The 20,160-nt window shown below is 41.8% G+C and overlaps 1 long non-coding RNA gene across 1 annotated transcript in view; it reads right to left on the bottom strand.

Annotated features, from left to right (window-relative positions):
* The window catches only part of LOC308322944, a 447,594-nt gene extending 434,280 nt beyond the window's left edge, over nucleotides 1–13,314 (bottom strand). Inside the window, exon 1 of the long non-coding RNA XR_013964769.1 lies at nucleotides 12,976–13,314. This is a non-coding gene — a long non-coding RNA (uncharacterized lncRNA). The remainder of the gene's footprint in view (nucleotides 1–12,975) is intronic.
* Nucleotides 13,315–20,160: the final 6,846 nt, after the last annotated feature.

The raw sequence follows: 20,160 nt of genomic DNA on the forward strand, positions 1-20,160 counted from the left end.
AACATTTAATGAAAATAAATAAACTCCACTGATGCTTTTCTCAAGGCTGACGACCTTTTTATCCCCCGCACCATTTCACGTTGAATGGCAGCGAAAGAAAGGGGAGTGCGTGCGTGCGTGCGTGCGTGCGTGCGTGCGTGCGTGCGTGCGTGCGTGCGTGCGTGCGTGCGTGCGTGCGTGAGAACGACCAACACACAAACATGCAGGTCTTCTAAGAAAATAACGCTGGTTGTTTTTTTTCTCTCTCCAGAAGAACGGTCCAGGTTTATTATGTACAGTCTGAGGCTGTAGAGAGATGTAGATCATTGCTTTTCAATTTCGCCCCGTTTCATATCATATCGTATCATTTTATTCTGCATGTCGGAACTCCATTTGATGAGATTTATAGCCTCTCAGACCCCGACACAACACTAAAGAATATTCTGTTGCCAAACAATAATTTAACTCAAGAGTCAGAGAGGAAAGGAGGGCATAGGCAGCCTCGTTCGTCTGCACTGTAACCCATTCTGGGTGGGAACCCCTTTTGGTGTTAGCATTATGTTACCATTTAGCTATTGAAAAATAGCAGATCTACAAGCTCATAGCGCGCCACCGAGTGGCGCGCTACGAGCTTTGTAGGTCTGCTATTTTCGAAACATAGAAACTGACAGAAACATAGCTTTTTCAGAAAACTGTCAGGATGTGGAAGACATTTTTTTTAATCTGATCTCAGGTCAGAATGGAAAACTGTCAGGATGTAGAAGACATTTTTAGAATCTGATCTCAGGTCAGAATGGAAAACTGTCAGGATGTAGAAGACATTTTTAGAATCTGATCTCAGGTCAGAATGGAAAACTGTCAGGATGTAGAAGACATTTTTTAGAATCTGATCTCAGGTCAGAATGGAAAACTGTCAGGATGTAGAAGACATTTTTAGAATCTGATCTCAGGTCAGAATGGAAAACTGTCAGGATGTAGAAGACATTTTTAGAATCTGATCTCAGGTCAGAATGGAAAACTGTCAGGATGTAGAAGACATTTTTTTAGAGCTGATCTCGGGTCAGAATGGGTTATTATCGGTGTGTCTGGCGGCAGCGCAGCTGGCCTTGATGAGTCTAGGCTTTGAACTTGAGACAGTGTGTGGGCGGGGACGTAGCGGGCGTCTATCACCCGAGTGGCCGAGTGGTGGGCGTCGGCCTCTCGGCTCTGCTCTCTCATTGGCTCTCTCAGGACCTATGCTTACGCCTGTTGCCTAGCGACACCCCACAGTATTAACAGTTTGCAGAATTACAGTACAGTTCAAGCACAACTCAATACAAAGACTGTTAACTGTGAGAGGACGACCCAATTAAGCATTACACTTGTTTACAAGAGGGTCCACCTTGTTCAATTCATCAAAAACATTTAGAGACATACAAATAGACACTTCTATTATAGTTAAAGAACAGAACAGGAATTCATCATAAAGGAAGCAAAAAGGGAAAAGAAACATATACAGTGAGTGGAAAAAAAAGGGGGGGGATTCATATTTTACGGGAGCCAAGGGGGAGATAAGAGGTTTCTGATAACATACGATGGAGGCACCCTGACTTACTGTAGACCTGGCCTACTCTAGCACTGCTAATATCTCCTATGGGACAATGAAGGCCAAATGAGCTGTGTGAGCGCGTGTCTGAGCGTGTGTGTGCGCGAGTGTGAGCGTGTGTGTGAGTGTGTGTGTGAGCGCGCGTGCGAGCGTGTGCATGCGTGTGCGTGTGCATATTTATCCACCTCGTTCCACTACGTCTTCCATTAAGACAAATGACGCGGCGCTCGGGGAACGGGAACGTATTGAAATAAGTCCCATTTTGCTCATTAAATATAATATGATATCAAACATAATAATACAGTATATGGCGTGTGAAATGCTCCGGGTTGGAATTGAGCGTCCGTGAATAACGTTGCGGCGACTCGTAAGAACGGTCCAACGGTCCGCCGTCCGTCCGTCTGGAATACATCGTCTGTAAGTAATAGCCAGTGGTGGAAAAAGTACTCAATTGTCTTACTTAAGTAAAAGTTCCAAGTTCCAATTAAGTTCCAATTGAAAATGTACTTGAGTAAAAGTACAAAAGTATCGGCATCAAAATGTACTTAAAGTACTAAAGGTAAAATATACTCATTGTGAAGAATGTGCCATTTCATCACAAGTTCAAAATGTGTACAAATCTATTGAAAATAGCCGATCTACAAGCTAATGCGTCGCATTATGAGCTTCTATAGATCGGCTATTTTCAAAATGGCCAAAATGTATAGGGTTGAAGTGGTTAATGTGTTCTAATCAAAATTGTAAATCTCCAACGTAACTAGTAACTAAAGTTTTCAAATAATTGTAGTGGAGTAAAAGTTTACAAAGTTTGGCTCTGAGATGTAGTGGAGTAGAAGTAAAAGTACTGGAAACTGGGTAAAGTACAAATACCTCAAAAAAGTACAGTACTTCAGTAAAAGTACTTAGTTACTTTCCACCACTTGCTAAAGACCCCACAATGGGAGAGGCGTGTGTTCTAAACATAGACTGTAAAAAATATGGACAAAGCGTTCCCCGGGTCTAACATGAACGTGAAATGAAGCCTGTCAGTCCTTGCAATGGAAGTCGCCATCTTTCTATATCCGTTTGGGCCCAGCTGGCCCATTGGCTGGCCCAGACAACGAGGCGGGACTTCCCCCCTTCTTCTTCGTTGGTTTTTATTTTGACTCGAGTGGGTGGGGGATCCCATTCATAGACTGTAACGGTAGCCACGCCCCTCAGAACATGCGCGACTTTATGGTAATTTCTTTTTATAAATGGGACCATACTTTTCCAAAAAGAATATTATGACATTAGAAATAGATTTTAAACTAGTGACTGGAAGCAAAAAGTATTCATGACCATGTTTATTAAGGTAATACAGTCTAGGTGAAGTTGGGCCCAAATACATGGACTTCTATGGGGCTATGGGTTTTTCTGGGTCCAGTGACAGCGCCACAACAGGCCATTATATGAACTTTCAGGAAATCCTGATTTCCTTAGTAGCTTCACAAAATATCTGTCTGACTGCCCCCCCTGGTTTTAAATGTAAAATATAAGGTAGATTTCCAGGCCTACATAATAATACGACAATTTACGGAACTAGGATGTCCCCATGGACAACATGGTCAGATAAGTGCTAAATTCCCATTAAATATAATCACTAAGTAATGGCTTTATTCCAGAGTATATCTCATCCTTAATACATTTTGGCCGGGAACCCCTTTTGGTGTTAATTAAGCATTGTGTCATGCTTTAGCTTTTGAAAAAAAAAAAAAGCTGTTAAGCAGATCTACAAGCTCATAGCGCGGCACCGAGTGCCACGCTACGAGCTTGTAGATCTGCTATTTTTGAAAAATCTTGAAAATGTGGCGCAAATCTTTGAATGTGTATTATGTTTTTAACTCAAATATTTGCTTCTGAGGGGTTCCTGGAATAAATAACCTATTTTCAGATGGGGGTCGGTGGCCAATTACATATAATTTTTTAGGGTCGTTGACATGACATTTTGAGCACCACTGATACAGAAACATGAGGTATTTCAGAAAACTGTCAGGATATAGAAGACATTTATTTGTATTTTAATTTCGACGTCAGGCCTAAATGGGTTAAGGTCTCCGGTGAAGAGGGCCTATTACAACATTTAGAATGTGTAGCTCAGTGATCATATCCTGTGATAAATGGGGTTGGATATATAGGGGCACGCTGGCAGGATGACACATTAATGTAAGATAGAAAGCTAACGGTCCTGCTAATAGCTTCTCTGACACGCCAGAGTTCTTACTCTGAGGGACAGTCAATGAGTTGTGACTCCTTGCATTGGTGCAGGTTTGACCTTAAAAAACTGTATTGTCCCGACCCGACCCTGTGTGTGTGTGTGTGTGTGTGTGTGTGTGTGTGGTTTGGGTTTAACAGGGATATAAGCGGAACACTTCTAACCCGGTAAATGAGTATTATTACATCTCTACGATGCCAGCTCTGTTTACTCCTGCCATCTTTCTGCCATATCGTCCCACTTCCTCTAATGCCTCTGAACTTTCCCAAAGCTAACCCAGAGGCAGACGGATGCTTTTAACCCATTCTGACCTGAGATCAGATTCATACGAGGTTTCCACTGGACACACACACACTGGTCTGATTAACCCATTCTGACCTGAGATCAGATTCTAAAAAAATGTCAGGCGCTCTTCGATTTTTCAAAAATAGCAGACCTACAAGCTCGTAGCGCGCCACTCGGTGGCGCGCTATGAGCTTGTAGATCTGCTATTTTTCAATAGCACCAAAAAGGGGTTCCCGGCCAGAATGGGTTAAGAATGCTATTTTTCAATAACACCAAAAAGGGGTTCCCGGCCAGAATGGGTTAAGAATGTCCATAAAATAGAAACACACCTATTCACAGCACTTGTCTTCTTCTTCTCCTGCTCATTCTAAATTGCCCGTTGATTATACACCCCGGACGTTTCATCGGTATATATACAGACTGGCAGTGCACTTATACCCACCGGGACCGCACCACCTGCCAGCGTTATCGGTTTTATTTATTGTATTGTGGGGAGGTTGTGTCTAACCACCTAATATACGCCTAGAGAAACATCCATTCTCTGAAACTCTGCAGAGGTGGCTGAACGTTTGACTTTAGACTGGAGTGAATCACACATCACTTACTCCAGAAATAATTTGGCTCCTAGTACAAAGTCAAAACACACATTAAGTAAATTCTTACTCTTATGAATACTAGACTAGACCAGACAGACAGACAGACAGACAGACAGACAGACAGACAGACAGACAGACACACAGACACACAGACACACAGACAGACAGACAGACATATATTTGTGTTGTCAATAGTTTATGTGTAACTTTTCGGAGGCAAAACGATGAAGACATGTCTCATACAGTTTGTTTTGGTTAGGTTTGTGTTTCCGTTTCTCTGAACACAAACTTTTATTAAAAAAAAACTAACAACTAAAAAAAGACACATACATACACTGTTGTTTAATGTTTAGTATAAGCCATTATTTTAAAAAGTCCCAGTGTGTGTTCTGGATCCATTATCTCCGGAGCAGAGGTCCACATACTAAAAAAACCCTCCTCGTTTGCATATAGCGTCGTTGTTCCCGGGGCCGTTTGAAATGAGTATAAACCATTTTGACCTGGGAACGATTCTACTAATGTCTTCTAAATCCTCACAGTTTTCTGAAAAACCCCATGTTTCTATAATATGTCAGTGGTTCTCAAACATTGTCATGTCAAGGACCCCCCAAGATTATATGTAATTGGCCGCCGACCCCCCATCTGAAAATATGTTGTTCCAGGGACCCCCCCAACCCAGAGGCAAAGATTTTAGTTAAAAACGTTGGCTAATATTATATTCAAAGATTTGAGCTAAAAACGTTGGCTCTGAAAGAATATTAAATTCAAAGATTTGCGCCACATTTTCACGATTTAAAAAGAAAATAGCAGACCTACAAGCTCGTAGCGTGGCACTCGGTGCCGCGCTACGAGCTTTTAGATCTGCTATTTTTCAATGGCTAAAGTATAACAATGCTTAAAACAACCAGACGGGGTTCCTGCCCAGAATGGGATAAGCGCCCAGCGAAAGGCAGAGTCCCGTCTCTGTGAAATGTCAGTGCACCGCTTCAAGTTGTTGACAATAACATCTATTTTTTTGGAGAAAAAAAAACTAATCTCCTCCAGCCAGAATGTGTGCCCGCGTGAAGCCATTTTTTGTGCTCTTATGTCATTATTATTAAGCTCTAAGCTGTGGATATTTGCATTAATATTTCCTTCCCCCGAGGAATGTATGCCTCGTAATCGCCTGACAATCAACTTTCTAAAAATAAAATATAATTTACGAAAAGAAAAAAAAGTTTTTGTCTCCGGGCAGCCTGAGGCCCACGTCCGTGTATGTGCGTACGTGCGTGTGTGCGTGCGTGCGTGCGTGCGTGCGTGCCTGCGTGCGTGCGTGTGTGTGTGTGTGCGTGCGTGCGTGCGTGTCTACTGTTAACATGCACTAGTAGTCCACCATGTAGCGCAACCCTTACTTTTGCTTGTTTTGTGTCGGTACACTCATGGAGATATAAAATATTGTTCACTGAAAGTTAACTACTGTAAGTGCATTTAATCAAGTACACTGATTAAAGGCCAACTTTAGTTTTGTTTTTTTCAACCAAGGGTTCATGTTTTATAGGCTGGAAATTGAGAAAGTCAAAGATGAGGGTTAAACTGTTTTTCATTTGCTGCATTTGTTAGTTTTTTTGGGGCGATTTTAGCTATTTTTGACATGGGGACGGGGGCATCGAACATGGGGCTAAAAATACGTATGTTCTTTTACAAAATGTTACAGCAATTAAATGTTTTATTACTTACTATAGTCCTACTATACCGCATACAATTACATCTGGTCACAAAAGATCACGGGATCTACTGGATGTGAAGGACGAGACAGGGGTGGACTGGCCACAGGACGTCTTGGATCCCATGTTGTATTGTTTCAAAATAACAATTATTTTAATATTATCTAATGTAGACTTCTTGTAAATTAAGTAATGCAGATGTTTGACAATGATTTAACTCTTGAGTGTATAACATTGAAACCAAATACCACTTGGTTTCATTTTACGCTCTAAATAGTTATCTATAATGAAAGGGTCGATTTTGGAGATCTAATATTAAGGGTCCATTTGGTTACCGACTTGGGGACCAGCACCTGAAACCCCCTCAAGGACCACTGGTTGTGAACCACCGATGACTGAGCAGGGAGAGAATAGACTGTGCTGCTTACAGTACATGTGTTCACATGTGGACAGGTTGCCTTTGGCCTCGACTTGGTTAGACTGTGCAGCTGCTTGTTCTGTGTTCACACGACCCGCTCAGGACTGCAACAGGTTGCAGAGGACCGTTAAAACAGCAGCTAAAATCATCGGCAGCACAGAATTACCCAGTCTCCATAACATCTACACCACTCGTTGTATGGAAAAAGCCCACAACATCATGGAAGACACCAGCCATCCCGCAAATACCCTGTTCAAACCACTCCCTTCCAGAAAACGCTACCAGAGCATCAAATCTCGCACCACCACCCGTCTCAGTAACAGTTTCTACCCCCAGGCAGTCAGGCTGCTGAACAGCTGACCTTGAACTGTATTGCACTGTTTTGTCACTTCACTTGCACTTTCTTTCTGTTTTTTTTGTCTTTTTCTTGCACTATAGATGTTTGTTTATGTCCTGTGTATGTAAGACTGAGAGTGCTCTGAGCAAAATAATTTTCATAGCATTTATACTCTGTATCTATACACATGACAAATAAACCTGAACCTGAACATGTGGACAGGTTGCCTTTGGCCTCGAGTTGGTTAGAGTGCTCTGCTTGTTCTGTGTTCACATGTGGACAGGTTGCCTTTGGCCTCGAGTTGGTAAGAAAGAAAATCAGATAAGATGAGCATAAATCCGTATACAGTCAAACCATCCATAACCTGAGGCCGGATCTACAAGTTAATGACTTCTAACTATTCTGAGAAGAAGAGAAAAAAAAATCCTTTTTGGACACACAGACAATACAATTATAGTGCAATATGATATGCCAATATCTAATCTGGCTGACCACTTTTAAACGCATTTATCAGTGATTAATTTCGTTTCATTTCATTTGTAGCACTCTGGCTTCGTAGGGCAGAGTGGTTCTCAACATTTTCATGCGGGGACCCGGCCAACATTATATGTGTTTCGCAAAGTCTGTTGTTCCAGCTATAGGGACCTCACGAAAGCAACGTTTTGAGTTAATAAATGTTCACTTAAAACCCATTTTGGGCAAGAACCCCTTTTGGTGTTAGCATTGTGTTATGCTTTAGCTATTGAAAAATAGCAGATCTACAAGCTCGTAGCACGCCACCGAGTGGCGCGCTACGAGCTTGTAGGTCTGCTATTTTTAACGACTGACATAGAAACATAGCTTTTTTCAGAAAACTGTCGGGATGTAAGGAGACATTTTCAGAATCTGATCTCAGGTCAGAATAATTCTTTCAAGAAAATTTCAGATTTTTTTTTAAATGTTTTAATAGCCAACGTTTAAAATAATGGGTACAATGTGACGCGTGTATGCTTTCCCAGTGCTAAGGGGATAAGACACATAGGATAACAAGATGACAACGAGAGACAGGCCCTCCCGGGCATGGGAGCGATGGAGGCTCTCTTAGGTTATCCGCTGCATCTTGAACAGCGAGCGTGATGAGGAGGATTTATTATATCCCTGTCTGGGTTTTTCTTTTTTATTATTATTATTGCTTTTCCCCCCGAGGAGGAAAAGACGTGGAGGAAAAGATATACAGCTCCATCTCAATGAATTAGAATATTGTGTACATTTTCTCTCTTTCATTTTCTCTCCTTAACCCATTCTGAACGGGAAGCCATTTTGGTGTTAGCATCATGTCGTGCTTTAGCTACTGAAAAATAGCAGATCTACAAGCTCATAGCGCGCCACCGAGTGGCGCGCTATGAGCTTGTAGGTCTGCTATTTTTGAAAAATCGAAGAACGACTGACATTTTTAGAATCTGATCTCAGGTCAGGTCAGGTCAGATCAGACCAGTGTGTGTCTAGTGGAAACCTCGTATGAATCTGATCTCAGGTCAGAATGGGTTAATATAATTCAAAACGTTGAAACTTTCATATTATTCTCGATTCGTTGTGCCTAAAGTGAAGTATTTAAAACCTTTCGTTTTGTTTTAATCTTGATGATTAATGGTGTACGCCTCATGGAAAAATAAAATAAATCCTATATCAAGATATTATATTTTACGAGACCACTAAAAAAAGGAATTTTCTTTTGTTTTACGAGAAATGTCGACCATCTGAAAAGTATATTAATGTATGCAGTTTATACTTGGTCTGGGCTACTTTTGTGTGTGTGTGTGTGTGTGTGTGTGTGTGTGTGTGTGTGTGTGTGTGTGTGTGTGTGTGTGTGTGTGTGTGTGTGTGTGTGTGTGTGTGTGTGTGTGTGTGTGTGTGTGTGTGTGTGTGCGCGTCCCCCACCCCACTGGGAGCGCAGTGCCCGGTATTGAGTCGGTGGGACCCCCTTCAACACGTGGCTTTGTTCCCCCTGTGACATCATGTGGCAGCCAAGTCTATGGACTTATTACTATGACGTATTGTGCCCCCCCAAAAAATGGTTGCCCTCACTTCACATGTGTGTGCTGAGACTGTGTGGTGTCTTTATCTGTGACTCTGTCCATGGTGCTGAATTCATGTTGTAGCATTGAGACTAGCTGTGACTCTGTCCATGGTGCTGAATCCATGTTGTAGCACTGAGACTAGCTGTGACTCTGTCCATGGTGCTGAATTCATGTTGTAGCATTGAGACTAGCTGTGACTCTGTCCATGGTGCTGAAATCATGTTGTAGCATTGAGACTAGCTGGGACTCTGTCCATGGTGCTGAATTCATGTTGTAGCATTGAGACTAGCTGTGACTCTGTCCATGGTGCTGAAATCATGTTGTATCATTGAGACTAGCTGTGACTCTGTCCATGGTGCTGAATCCATGTTGTAGCACTGAGACTAGCTGTGACTCTGTCCATGGTGCTGAATTCATGTTGTAGCATTGAGACTAGCTGTGACTCTGTCCATGGTGCTGAATCCATGTTGTAGCATTGAGACTAGCTGTGACTCTGTCCATGGTGCTGAATTCATGTTGTAGCATTGAGACTAGCTGTGACTCTGTCCATGGTGCTGAATTCATGTTGTAGCATTGAGACTAGCTGTGACTCTGTCCATGGTGCTGAATTATTGTTGTAGCATTGAGACTAGCTGTGACTCTGTCCATGGTGCTGAATTCATGTTGTAACATTGAGACTAGCTGTGACTCTGTCCATGGTGCTGAATTCATGTTGTAACATTGAGACTAACTGTGACTCTGTCCATGGTGCTGAATCCATGTTGTAGCATTGATACTGGCTGTGACTCTGTCCATGGTGCTGAATTCATGTTGTAGCATTGAGACTAGCTGTGACTCTGTCTTATGGTGCTGAATCCATGTTGTAGCATTGAGACTGGCTGTGACTCTGTCCATAGTGCTGAATTCATGTTGTAGCATTGAGACTAGCTGTGACTCTGTCCATGGTGCTGAATTCATGTTGTAGCATTGAGACTAGCTGTGACTCTGTCCATGGTGCTGAATTCATGTTGTAGCATTGAGACTAGATGTGACTCTGTCCATGGTGCTGAATTCATGTTGTAGCATTGAGACTAGCTGTGACTCTGTCCATGGTGCTGAATTCATGTTTTAGCATTGAGACTAGCTGTGACTCTGTCCATGGTGTTGAATTCATGTTGTAGCATTGAGACTAGCTGTGACTCTGTCCATGGTGCTGAATTCATGTTGTAACATTGAGACTAGCTGTGACTCTGTCCATGGTGCTGAATTCATGTTGTAGCATTGAGACTAGCTGTGACTCTGTCCATGGTGCTGAATTCATGTTGTAACATTGAGACTAGCTGTGACTCTGTCCATGGTGCTGAATTCATGTTGTAGCATTGAGACTAGCTGTGACTCTGTCCATGGTGCTGAATTAATGTTGTAGCATTGATGCTGATATACAAGCTCACAAGCTTTCGCAAAATGTGAAGCCTTGTAAGCTGAGTAGATCGGCTGGTTTTGGTTTTGTCTATTTTTAGTTGTTTTTTTGGCGACGGCCAGATGATGGCAGAACGATGATTCGCCGCGATGATGAATAGAAGCAATTAAAGGATGCAACCTGCTGGGGGCGCCGGTGCCAGTATGCACACACACACACACGCACGCACCATAAACAAAGGTTCAGTGGGTGCTGTGTGTGTGTGTGTGGCTGCCAGACTCTGTTGACTTAACAATGTGGACAGTCAGTCAGTCAGTCAGTCAGTTAGTCAGTCAGTTAGTCAGTCAGTTAGTCACCTGCAATATAACAGCGTTTTCCATGGATTTCACACACAGACGGCTTCATAATAGATTTGTTTGACGCGTGTTTATTTGTCACATCGCATTAGGAGTAAAGGCGGGTGACATTCTTTAGGGCAGAGTGAAGGGCAGATGGATGTAGAGGCTATGGAACTAATTATGCGCGCGGCATCATCACACTCTGACTTTCCGTGAACCCCATACTGAGTGGCAAAGAAATACACTTAATATACATCCAGGATATAATATATATATATGTATATATATATATATATATATATATATATTATTATTTTTTGAATGGGGCCTTGTTCTTTCCCCAATGCTTTAAATCCAAAATAATTATTAAACAAAAGTTACAAAGTCATTAAAAAACATGGGCAACTTACGTATTAGGTCGTATCAGTCGTACGTATCAGTCACCAGAAAAACAGTAGTTTTCCCTGAATCTAACATGGACACTCCGATTACCCCGGGGTTATTTAATCCATTCAATCGCGGTGGGCCGTCTGAAGGTGGCCTTACACTAGCCCGATAATTGTGCATTTTTGACACTCGGGGGGTGCCCGACTCAATCGATCTGCTTGGGGCCGGCCGCTCAAAGCGCGATCGGGATCGGCCCGATCAACATCAAGAATGTTTGATAGTTGCTCTGCCCCGCTCAGAGTATCCTGTAGTTTGTGGTGCTATCAGATTTCAAATCTGGTAGTGTAAGGCCACCTTTACACCTTCACACGGTATGATTTAGATCAAGAGTTATTAACATTTTAACAGGGGGGGGGGGGGGACATTTTCAATGACGTCCTGTTGCGCAACAACGAGTATTGCACAACAGGTGCTCCTAGGCTGCGGAGCGATGCGATCGGCTGTTATATCAATAATCTTTGATCTTTTGGATAAAACTTCGTCCTGGGGCGCTGGGTGTTACTATAATTGAAAGGACGGTGAACTTGGTCCTGGGTGATTAGGGCGTTAAGATGGGGTTTGAAGTTCTAAATGGGTTTGTATTAGGAAGGGGGCGGGACAGCTAAAATGAATATCAAATTATCTAAAAGTTATAATCGAGCAACTTAAAAACTGTCTGGGGAGTTCACAGAACCCTGAGTAGACATTTTTTTCCACCCTTTTTTTAAGTGAAATATCCTATTAAACTCACTAACATTTTCATAAAAAATAATCCACCGTAGACATGCTGTGGGTTACTTTCTGTCACGGAAACTCTGTGCAGGTGATTAAAAGTGCATACATAATGTATGACTAATCTGCATAATACTTTATAATGTAATGCCTCCTGTACGACTAAAGTGCATAATTAATAGGAGTTATGAATGTGCGTACAGTAGGAGTCCCTATTAACCCATTTAGACCTGAGATCGATTATACAACATGTTTTCTAAATCCTGACGGTTTTCTGAAAAAACCTCATGTTTCTATATCAGTGGTTCACAAACATTTTCATGTCAAGGACCCCCAGAATTATATGTATTTGGCCGCGGACCCCCATATGAAAATATGTTGTTCCAGGGACCCCCCCAGAAGCAAAGATTTGAGTTAAAAACGTTCGCTCTGAAAGAATATATTCAAACATTTGGGCCACATTTTCACAATAAAAAAAGAAATAGCAGACCTACAAAGCTCGTAGCGTGGCACTCGTAGCGTGGCACTCTGTGCTGCGCTATGAGCTTGTAGATCTGCTATTTTTCAATAGCTAAAGTACAACATAATGCTTAAAACACCAACATTTTACCGTTGTTTAGTATGTTTTAGCCCAAAATGGGTTAAAACACTAATTCCGTCCAGTGTGGCATAACACTTAGCTCTCATTCAGCCGTCTAAAGCTGTGCTTCCCAAAGTAGGGGTCCTTGAGGGAGTTCCAGGGGGTCCCCAGCCAAGTGATAGTTTGTAACAAAATGGACCCTTATGGGTCCGTAACTCTGAGAGTGTACAAATGGAACAAAATGGACCTTGACCTTGACCAAGAAGTGGTCCATTTGTACACTCTCAGAGTTAAATTAAAGGGACACTTCACCCTTTTTGCAAAAAAATATATGTTAATGACGTTTAGAAGCTTTAGAACACTTTCCTGGGGGTCTTTGTGTGTGTAATATGTGGTTTTAGATATTTTAGATTGTAGCAGTGAGCCTGCTGTCTCTGATGTCATGGACACTGGGCTCACTTCCTTCCTGGACTACATTTTGTCTCAGTAAAACAGCTCTCCCCCTATCCACAAGGAGGAGCAGTGCACCAAATAATTATGGGAATTGTAGTCCAGGAAGGTAGTGAGACCAGTGTCCATGACATCAGAGACACTGTGCTCACTGCTACAATCTAAAATATCTAAAACCACATATTACACACATAAAGACCCCCAGGAAAGTGTTCTAAAGCTTCTAAACGTCATTAACATATATTGTTTTGCAAAAAGGGTGAAGTGTCCCTTTAACATTGACGTTGCAATATAAATTGGTGCAGCAGAGATATAAATGCCATTACATGGGGGTCCCTATATAGCCTAATATGCATGTCAAACTGGGGGTCCTTGAAATTAAACTGGTTGAGGGTCACTGCTATGGGGCTCCTTGGCATATATTTTCTAATGTATGGGGGTCTGTGTGCAAATTAGTGTCAATCTGCGGGTCCTTGACATGAAAAAGTTTGGGAACCACTGCCTTGACTCAGGTCCAGCTAGGGGTGTCTCAGAATACTTTGTTTTTAATTAATGAATTAATGTCACTTGTGCTTTACTTGGTGTGTTCATTTTGTCTGTCTGCATGTCTGTCTTTGAAAACATGTTGTTGAGTCATTCCACGAAACCGGTATGATTTGGCCTTTTATTTTTTTCTCAGAAAATTGGAGCGAAAGGTTTTTACTTTGCTGAATACCCCCACAATATTAAGGACATCTTTTGTAGGCAGAAAAAAACATTTTATTGTGAATGAATGGTAGCCTGTGGCCTTGTATCCTCATATCGCTGGCTTCCCATTGAAAATGTATGAAAGCCTAAAGCTCTGTATCTTATTTTTATTTTATTTTTTTTCCATAATGACAGATCATTGCTTCCTTCATCCAGTGACCTTAAATAACGTTATCGAAGCTTCTCAAAAATGTGTCACATCTTGTTGATGGTATATAGGCCTGCTGTAGATCATTGCTTGTTTTTTTTAAATCAATGCTCTATACAGTACTTCATCATAGAAGAGTAGCTACAGTAGAGGTGAATTGCAAATAGCACATCTTCTACAAGCGGTCGGTTATTTTCACACAATTTCAAAACAATCTCGAATGAATTGTTTTGGACAAACAATAACCATTTCCACTCGAACACCGCATGGCGCTTTAAAACGTGGATTAGAATCAATTTGCAGCGTGATAAAAATACATCTCACAATGCTTCTGGTAATAACTACTGTATCTCCTTGACTACAGATAAAACAATGTTCCGTGGGTACTGTAAGTGGAGAGCTCTCGTCCTCTCCGGCCCCTTTTCCACCGGTTGGTTCCCAGTGGGAACCGGTTCAGTTCTTTTTGGTTCTTAGTCCATGAGCCAGAGCTCCAAAATTGAAAAGTTAATTATGAATTGAGTGTAGCAAAACCATACCTATATATTAGATTGTTATCACCATTAAACTTCCCCAATTGAGTACTTACACGAAGACAATGATTTATTGTATTACACATTTTATATTTTTAAATATGCAAATGAGGCATTATGTATGCAAAATAATAATAATTAAAAAAAGCTACTACTGTGGAAGGGTTATCATGTATTAATTTACTTGTATTGATCCTATAAACATTTTAATATAGGGTATAGTTTGCCCACCAATGTCCACCAAAAATAACTGAACCAGTTCCCATTGGGAACCAACCGGTGGAAAAGGGGTCTCCTTGTAACCTCTTAGACGACTGTCAACCGTTTAGACCTGCTGTGATCCAGGCCGACTTCTACAAGTGCAGATTATATACCGCATAATGCTGGCCTAGAAGCTATTTCCCATTATTTGGGTACACGCCCGGCACACACATTGCCCCCCTCAGCCTTTCTGACTGACCTAGCTGAGATTATTCTCTCTAACAACTTCTTCAAATACTCTGGTAACTTTTACCTACAATGTCAAGGGACTGCCATGGGCAGTGCATTTGCCCCTTCTTATGCCTGCTTGGTCATGGGCTTTTGGGAAGAACGGTTTATTTACAACCCTGTTAACAATGTTTTCCTCCCCAAAATTACACTCTGGCGCAGATACATTGACGATGTGGCTTTAATATGGAAAGGTACTACCGATGAGCTGCATTTGTTCCATCAATATATTAACTCCACTACCAAATACCTAGCGTTTACCATGGAGTTCGACAATGACAGAATTAACTTTTTAGACCTGACAATATTCAAGAGCGCAGATGGCTTATTTAACACTACCATCTACCGCAAACCGCTCAGCAGGAACACCCTACTCAGAGCAGATAGTAACCATTCCAAACAGCTCATCCGCAATATCCCCAAAGGCCAATACTTACGCCTTAGACGTAACTGTAGCTCCACCACGGACTATATATCAAAAGCTACTGACCTCACGAATCGATTTAGAGACAGAGGCTACAACCAAGAAAACTTGGATACAGCCTTTAACAGTGCGCTTCACACTGACAGAACATCCCTCCTCACCAAAAAGAAAAAGCAGACACCAACACGACTCTGTTTCTCCACACCATTCACACCAGCGGCAGGGGTAATCAAAAATACATTTCTCAAACACTGGCACATCCTGAAAAGTGATCCCAAACTTGTAAATATATGTACTGACCCACCTTTCTTTGCTTTCAGACGCTCCAGAAGCCTCAGAGACCGTCTAGTCCACTCGGACATGAATGCCCCCCCCCCCTCGACATGGCTCTCAAACCCCCCCCAAGGATTTTATAAATGCGGTAACTGCGCACAATGCTCCAATTCTTTTAACTCCAAATTTTTTACCCATCCACGCACAAGTAAAAAATTTAAAATATCATCTTTCATTAATTGCAACTCAACACATGTTATTTATATGCTTAAATGTCCTTGTGGACTAGCCTACATAGGCCAAACAAAAAGACAACTCAAATTAAGGATTGGAGAACATAAAACCGCCATTCGAACCCAAAATCTTGATTATGCCATGGCCAGACACTACAAAGAGGCCAACCATGGGTCACCAGCTTCCCTCAAATTCTGGGGAATAGAAAAAATCACAGCCCCTCCACGGGGAGGTGATATAATTAATAAATTGCTCCGCAGAGAAGCACAGTGGATACACGCATTAGACACTTTAGAACCCAATGGCCTAAATGAAGAACTGAGCCTTTCATGCTTTTTATAATCCCCCTTTTTAGACGGTCCCTGAAATCTTCTGTTTTTTTGCCCTGAGAGTGTTGTATTGTCCTTTGTACCTCTGTTTTATTTTTTCTATTTATTTGGCCACAAGGCCCTTAAATATGTATGTGCACTGTTGTTCCTTAATACTGTTTTTTAATTCTGATGGCTTTTTTATGGTTAAATCACTGTTTTACTTTATTTATTTTACTGTTTAGCAGCGTTTTTTCCATAGCCACCCTTACATTATCTAGACTGCTGGTAGTAACGGGCTATTACATGTCATATGGTTTCCTGTCATTGGCTCATTGATAGCCCATCCTGTATATAAGACATGCTCAAATGCTACCACCCATGACTCTGATGAAGACCGCAAGGTCGAAACGTTAGTCGTTTTGTATACTCAGCACCTTAATAAAAGGCTCCAAATGTCCGTGTTGCTCCAGTCTCCTCTCCTTTTGCAACTTTGATGTCCCTGCACCTGTGAAGCACCGGATCAGCCGTTTTAGGCTTGAGGCGCGTTGGTAGACTCCCTTTGTGCAGATTATATACATTATATATATTTCGTCGACTAAAACTAAGATGAAAAATGTTCGTCGACTATACCTTTTTTCACTGACTAAAACTAAATGGAAACTAAATTAAAACTAAGCTATGATGACTAAAACTAAGACTAAATGTATTGACAATTTCGTCAACAAATAAAAACTAGACTAAAAATGTTAGGAAGGGACTAGTGGACAAGAGATCCAGTATAAGTCATTTTACACATGGTTGCTGAAAATAGTGAAAGATCAGTCATTGCGACGGCATCAAGGCCCGCCAAAATACATTTTAGTCGAATACATAAACTGTGGATTTAGTCGACTAAAATCTTATGACTTAGGCTGCTCTCCCCTTGTCCCCCATATATGGGGACTAGGTTGCTCTCCCCTTGTCCCCCATATATGGGGACTAGGCTGCTCTCCCCTTGTCCCCCATATATGGGGACTAGGTTGGTCTCCCCTTGTCCCCCATATATGGGGACTAGGTTGCTCTCCCCTTGTCCCCCATATATGGGGACTAGGCTGCTCTCCCCTTGTCCCCCATATATGGGGACTAGGTTGCTCTCCCCTTGTCCCCCATATATGGGGACTAGGTTGCTCTCCCCTTGTCCCCCATATATGGGGACTAGGTTGCTCTCCCCTTGTCCCCCATATATGGGGACTAGGTTGCTCTCCCCTTGTCCCCCATATATGGGGACTAGGCTGCTCTCCCCTTGTCCCCCATATATAGGGACTAGGTTGCTCTCCCCTTGTCCCCCATATATGGGGACTAGGCTGCTCTCCCCTTGTCCCCCATATATAGGGATTAGGTTGGTCTCCCCTTGTCCCCCATATATGGGGACTAGGTTAGTCTCCCCTTGTCCCCCATATATGGGGACTAGGTTGGAGGAGGGTGTGTAGAGCCCAGGATCACATTAGATGATTGACACAGGGGTGAAAAATGGGTTACAAAATCGTGGGAAAAAATATATATATAAAAATAAAAATAAATGTTTTTCAAAATAGTAAAAAAAAAAGGCATAGAAGTTTAGGGATAAGGGGTTTAGCGATGACGGAAATGTCACCGCTAAACCCCATCAACACACACTCACAAGATCTGGCACCTGTACCTACTGTACTGTATAGCACTTTTCATCTCCGCTTTGGACTACGGGGACATTATCCCATTCTGACCTGAGATCAGATTCATATGAGGTTTCCCTGGACAACACACTGGTCTGATGAACCCATTCTGACCTGAGATCAGATTCTAAAAAATGTCAGTCGTTCTTCGATTTTTCAAAAATAGCAGACCTACAAGCTCGTAGCGCGCCACTCGGTGGCGCGCTATGAGCTTGTAGATCTGCTGTTTTTCAATAGCTAAAGCATAACATGATGCGAACACGAAAATGGGTTCCCGTTCAGAATGGGTTATATACAGAAACGTACATCAGCTACCACACTTAAAGTCTTGGACCCAGTTTATCATTCTGCCCTCAGATTTATAACAGGTACGACAGCTATAATAACACTCATCATTGCATATACTGTACAATAAGGTTGGTTGGCCCTCCCTTTCCGACAAGGAGAGACCAACACTGTTTTTTATTTATATATTATATAAAGCTCTAATTGGGAACTTACCTTCTTATTTAAATTATCTTTTAAAATGGAAAACCATTTCTTATCATCATACACACTCTCAAGAATATTTGATGCTTGAGACCATACAATACAATTCAATTCAAAGGGCTTTATTGGCATGAGAAACATATACGTTTACATTACCAAAGCAGAAAGAACAATACAACAATACAGCAATACAATCAAAACAAAAAATATGTACCAAAACTTCTATGTACCAAGATCACTCGATGCAGGTATAGTGCAGGAATATACGCAATGATTAGTCTTTAGGGTGGTTGTGTTCCATTTGATATCCTTCTCCTATATCACAGCAACTCACAAATCTTGCTGCTGTGTTTGCACATTGTTGTACTTCGCCCAGCAGATATGGGAGTTTTTTGTCATTGGTCATGTTTTCAAAATCTCCGTGTGTGGTTGTAATCTGTGGGAACCATATACATGCCTCCACTATATCTGGACAATATGCCTTCAAGTGCGCTGCCCCACACACTTTAGTTACAGACTTAACTAAAATACAGCTCACTTCCTTCTCCATATCGCTTTCAACTTGACATACTGTATCAACGCTGGTACATTGTTAATGTGTTGTAATCTCGGCACCACTGAAAAAGAGGGTCCCAGCCCTCAGTGTGTTCTCCGAGAACTAAATAAAGGTTGAAATGAAATGAAATGAAATGAAATGGAACACAGGAATACATTCATTTGGGGTTCCTCCTGGACATGGAAAACGTTTGAGAACCATTTACGGTATACCTTGTATTTGGCTAACCTATAATCTGAAAGGACGTTTCTTACCATTGAAACAATCCGGATATATATATATTTTCTTTTTCTTTCATTTTACTTTACTTTACTTATTTTTATTACCTGTGTGCAGTAAATCTATTTTGTTATTTCAATCAAATGATTCATCATTGTCTTGTCGCTTTATGGGAACGTATAGTTCTGAAAGTGGAACAGCAAGATTTTTTTGCCTAATGTGGGACAGTAGCACAAATTCCATTCCACCCTGAATTAGATTCAATAATTGGGGTGGCGGCATTTGTTTTAAAAATGGAAGAGGGGGCTGCGTGTGTGTGTGTGTGTGTGTGTGTGTGTGTGTGTGTGTGTGTGTGTGTGTGTGTGTGTGTGTGTGTGTGTGTGTGTGTGTGTGTGTGTGTGTGTGTGTGTGTGTGTGTGTGTGTGTGTGTGTGTGTGTGTGTGTGTGGCGTGTGTGTGTGTGTGTGTGTGTGTGTGCGTGAGTGCGTGTGCGCGTGCGCATGCAGTGCGTGCGTGTCTGTGTGTGCGCACGCGTCAGGGATAATGTGAGGGGTAAATGTCTGCAGTTAGCAGATAGGAATGAATTTCAAAAACACCAGACAGTCAAAATATTCACAGCAGTTTAACTCATTCTGAACGGGAACCCATTTCGGTGTCAGCGTCATGTTATGCTTTAGCTATTGAAAAATAGCAGATCTACAAGCTCATAGCGCGCCACCTAGTGGCGCGCTACGAGCTTGTAGGTCTGCTAATTTTGAAAAAAAATCAAAGAACGACTGACATTTTTAGAATCTGATCTCAGGTCAGAATGGGTTCATCAGACCAGTGTGTGTCCTGCAGTGGAAACCTCGTATGAATCTGATCTCAGGTCAGAATGGGTTAATAAAACCATGACGCCACTTAACTCCGCTGTCCCACATTATTCCAGGACG

Source organism: Protomyctophum bolini, assembly GCF_963924005.1.
Source record: "Protomyctophum bolini genome assembly, chromosome: 10".
Lineage (NCBI taxonomy): Eukaryota > Metazoa > Chordata > Actinopteri > Myctophiformes > Myctophidae > Protomyctophum > Protomyctophum bolini.